The sequence below is a fragment of the Neophocaena asiaeorientalis genome, unplaced genomic scaffold (genome assembly GCF_003031525.2).
Source record: "Neophocaena asiaeorientalis asiaeorientalis breed wild unplaced genomic scaffold, Neophocaena_asiaeorientalis_V1.1 scaffold515, whole genome shotgun sequence".
NCBI classification, from domain to species: Eukaryota; Metazoa; Chordata; class Mammalia; order Artiodactyla; family Phocoenidae; genus Neophocaena; species Neophocaena asiaeorientalis.
The window spans coordinates 684,327-689,379 of NW_020175829.1; positions in this window are offsets into that span (position 1 = coordinate 684,327).

Genomic DNA, 5,053 nt, shown 5'->3' on the forward strand with positions numbered 1-5,053 from the left:
TCGTTCCATTTTATCTTCTCTTTCTAGTTCTGTATTATTCTTTTGCTTATCTACTTAAGGTGACTGGTCAGGGCTCTCCAAAGTGAATTTCACGTGTATTGTATTTGTTCCTCTTTCTCCTTCTTAATGGAAGGCCAATGCTTCTCCCCACTCAGCCCAGGTGCTACACAAGATGCTGACTCTCAGTTGAATGGGCATGACTGCTGGGTACTAGGGTAATCTCAATCTCCATGACTGGTTCAGAAATGAGTATGTGACCCAACTGCAGGAAATAAAACTAGGAGAGAGATTTTCTGGAAGCTTCTGGGGAAGTTCTTCCTCACTATTGGAAGGGGGTATGGGACACCTTTTTCTCTCAGTGGACTGGACAGAAACGAGGAAGCATATGGCCCCTGCTATTGGAAGTCACACTATGACCCGCAGGGCACCCAGACTTAGGATGAAGCTGAATTGTGGCCAGCAGAGTGCAGAGCCTGAAGGAATCCAGGTCTTACTTGGCATTGTTAAGCTGCTATCTATGAACCAACCTTGAAGTGTACCTAACTCTTCATGTGAACAATACATTCACTTATTTATTTAAGCCATCTTAGGCGGGTCTTATTTGATAGCTAAAAGCATCCTAACAACAGATACAAGAAGTACACATTACTTTTATATTCAGAAAAGTAATAAAGTTTTAAAATGCCTAAGTATTAGTGATTTGACATTTGCTTCCTAAAGCCACAGAAATAATTTTCTTCCTCCAGTTTATTCCTGCTTGACGATGGCTTTTGTTATCTATTATCTCATAGTGCTTTGTTGTTAGTTAATCTGTATCGCATTGAGGCACAGCCAATGACCCCAGCAGCCAGCACAAAGCTTGACATTTGTGCTAGGCTCTTTCTCGCAGACAATAGTGGTTGATATATTTGATTTCTCCCCAAGTAGGGGGCTACGTGAAAGCTGACCAAGTACACAATGCTCTCTCAGGAAGGGCCCTATAACATCTCATCAACATAGGCAAGGCAACATTATCTTTAAAAGAAGAATCTGGAATGGCGCAGAGAGAGTGGTTTATCTTCTGAACAGGCCAAACTCTGGCTTGGTTAGGTGGATGGGCTCTTGCTTAAATACTGACATGCTGTTCCTGACTCAGCTGAGGGGGCCTCTGAGGAAGGGGCTCACTGAGACAGGGGTACATGCAATTGACTTAATTCTTGTTGACAGTCTCCTTGGAAGAGGGGCAAACACCAGGACAGCCAACTAAGAGGAAAAGGTTTTCATAACAGGCATGCATGATGGAGGAGGCGTTACCTGGCCTTGTGACCCCTGTGAGCTGGCATGGGTTCTGGAGGCCAGTGCTTCAGTCAACACCCATGTCTCCAAGGAAATCCTAGAACAAAGGAATAACAAGATAAGCTCTTTGGTATTTGTGGGTGCAAATTGCTGTCCTGAACGTTCAGGACTCCTTTTTATCCAAAAGGTAAGCAAGATAAACAGTCACACGGCATCACATATGGGCTCTGTCTTTAAGAAATGCAGGTTAATAAAGGATGTTGAGTCACAGCTAACAACTTGCTGAACAACAAGGTGAATTACAAAAGGTAAGATTAGGGTTTCAAAATTCTTTATTTTGTCACATAGGCTTAAAAGGGTACATGTTTATCTTTACCAAAAAAATCAGAGAAGGTACCAACAGGCCAGAGAGAAAGGATAAACTAGGTTCTTTCATAAGGTTCTTTGTAGACAAGATGGCAATGTGAGAGGCAAACGTTAGGATGTGGTTTGCAATATGCTGGTTCCACCAGCCAGGAGCTAATCGCCCCTAGAGTAGGGGTTCTTAGCCTTGACTGTACATTAGAATCACGTGGAAATCTATTATATATCCTCATACGGCATCCTAGATTGATAAATCAGACGCTCTGGGGTGGAGGGCAGAGGGCAGGCCTCAGTGTTTTCTTTTTTTTGTTGTTGTTTTGTTAGTTAATTAATTTTATTTTTGGCTGCGTTGGGTCTTCGTTGCTGCAGCTAGGCTTTTCTCTAGCTGCGGCGAGCGGGGGCTACTCTTCGTTGCAGTTCACGAGCTTCTCATTGCGGTGGCTTCTCTTGCTGAGGAGCACGGGCTCTAGGCGTGTGGGCTTCAGTAGCTGTGGCTCGCAGGCTCTAGAGCACAGGCTCAGTAGCTGTGGCGCACGGGCTTAGTTGCTCTGAGGCATGTCGGATCTTCCCGGACCAGGGATCAAACTTGTGTCCCCTGCATTGGCAGGCGGATTCTTAACCACTGCGCCACCAGGGAAGCCCAAGCCTCAGTGTTTTCTAAACCTCTCCAGATAATTCCACCGTGGCAATTGAGAACCAGCTGCCCTTGGAATGGACCTTTCTTCCATCACTCTAAATTTCTGGGCCCTCTGGTTCCCCTCAGGACATAGGAGTTTCTGTTGTGTCAATAAGAGCACTGATGTTTCGACACAGCAGAACAAGTGGTATATGGGAAACCCAGTAACAGACATATTTGAGCCTTGAACATACTTCAATTAGTACATGACATTTTTTTAAATTGAAGCATAGTTGATTCAGAATGTTGTGTTAATTTCTGCTGTACAGCAAAGTGATTCAGTTATACATATGTATACATTCCTTATATTCTTTTCCATTATGGTTTATCATACGATATTGAATATAGTTTCCTGTGCTGTATAGTAGGACCTTGTTGTTTATCCATTCTATATATAATACTTTGCATCTGCTAATCCCAAACTCCCACTCCACCCCTCCCCCAACCCTCTCCCCCTTGGCAAACACAAGTCTGTTCTCTATGGCCATGATTCTGTTTCTGTTTTATAGATAGGTTCATTTGTGTCATATTTTAGATTCCACATATAAGTGATATCATATGGTGTTTGTCTTTCTCTTTTTGACTTACTTTAACTCTAGGTATGGCTAAAGAGACAGGAAATGGTAATGAAATCATAGTGTTTTCTAAAATCAGTTTTAGAGAAAATGGATTTTAGAGAAAATGCAAAGCTATAAACCTTAAAAATCTTTATAGTTTAGTGATTAACATCCTCCATTACATCTTCCATAAAAACAAACATTTTCTTCAAGCTATTGGCAATATTTTTTGAAAGTTCAAGAATATTAAAATGATTAACCTTTTTCATTGAGCTCTCTGGTTCACAGCTTCTTTCACCATGGAAAAAGTGAAAGTGAAAATGAATTATATGGTCTAGTCTGGAGGAGAATGTGAGAGAGGCGTTGTCACCAACACTAGGAGGCTTATATTAGTTTACCTGTCAGCTGATGACAGAAGAGCCATTACAAAGGTGATTACCTTACTCCCAGGCTGGCTTTCACTGAAGTACTAAAAAGGGTCATGGCCACACATCCTTTTTCAATGTCATGTGAGATGAAGGCCACCCAAGGATTAACCTAGGGAAATGTAATTTGATTCACCATTTACTATTTATTCAAGGTCCCAGACTTAGTGAAGTTACATGTTAATTTGGATATTTCTGTCTGGTAGAGAAGCAAATAATTTCTGTCTTGTGGAAAAAATCACCCAAATGATAATTTCTGTCCCTGTTGGACAACAGTCAGATTTGTCTATAACCCAGCACTCTTATCTTAACATTGCTAAAAATGCTCAGCTTCTCAAATGCTCTTAGAGCCAGTTTTCATATCTTACTGGTTTCCTCATTGAAACGGAGCAGGACACTATGGTCCTTCCAATAGTTTAGTCATTAAGCATAGTCAAGGACTTTAGTTCCTCCTCAAGGGCAATATAGATAATATTCTGAGCCATATCCTGTGAGCTGTCTTATAGAGACTGAAACCCCCATCAGGTGGAAGAAATTAACTACATGATGACCAGTAGCCATGACATAAGCTGCCACAATTCCAAGAATTGGCCTCAAGAAAATGGGAACAAACCGACCCTGGAACTGAAGATTAATTGTACTTAAGATGACGCTGGTCAGACCACCGATGACCAATTTCAAGATGCCTGTCAGAGCTGTCGGTGCTGTTTCTGCATGTAGCCCCCTCCCTCCCTCCATCTATAAAAGCTCTTGCTCCCTGGTTGTAGGTGGTGGGATTCGGCCTTTGGACAGGAGTCTGCACCCCCCACCCCCCACCCCGGATGCCGACATCCAAAATAAAGCACACTTTCCTTTCCACCAACCTTGCCTCTTTATTGAGCGGTGAGCAGTTGGACCCCACTTTCGGTTACATCATCGGTTAATAAATTGAATTAAATCTTTGTCATGTGTTCATTTTATTCGCATGATTGATATAACCTTTAGAAAATTATATTTGATCAGTTTTGAAGGTCATCCACTGAGATGTTTGAGGGGATTAACCCAACAGAGACAAATTAAATCTATTTGCTTGCACATCTTTTCTTGGCTTCTGAAGTGAATCCTGGGTGGCAACAGAACTTTAAATTTTCTGACTCTCTAGTTCTTTTTTTCTTTTTCTACTGATATTACGTATTTGTTTTTATGTCTGGCTTGTACACCTTCAGTAAGTTAGTCTGAATTGGTGTCAGCAACGATTGGGGATTTGCTCTTATGGTCTATTTGGTGATCTCTGATGGGTGTATAATGAAGACCTGTTCTCTGTTGGGTGGAAGATGACAGAGAATCCACTTAGTAGTCTTCTTTCTTTTTTGTTTTTGCTCTTTTAAAAAAAATCTATTTTTCTATTTGCAACCTTAAATCAATTAAGAACTACGTGCTCACTGGAAGAAAAATAACTCTAAGATTTTGTTTCTGGTTCACTTCTGATTTGTAGCTAATAGACAAAGCTAGACGCTCTCCCTCTGTTTGTGTGTCTGCATGTCTATACTTAAGAAAGACCTTTACCTCTCGTTGTGTAAGAGAAATATCTTCCTAACACTGGAGGGTATTAAAAAACTAGATTGGTTTATAAAGATAGTCACTTACATGAATCAAATATTCCCTCAAATCCCAGAAGAAACTGAATCTCCTCTGGTATTTTGTGTGCTAGAGTATTAAGAAAAATATTTTTCTTACAGAAATCATTAGCTAGGAAACATTTTATGAATTCAAGTTCA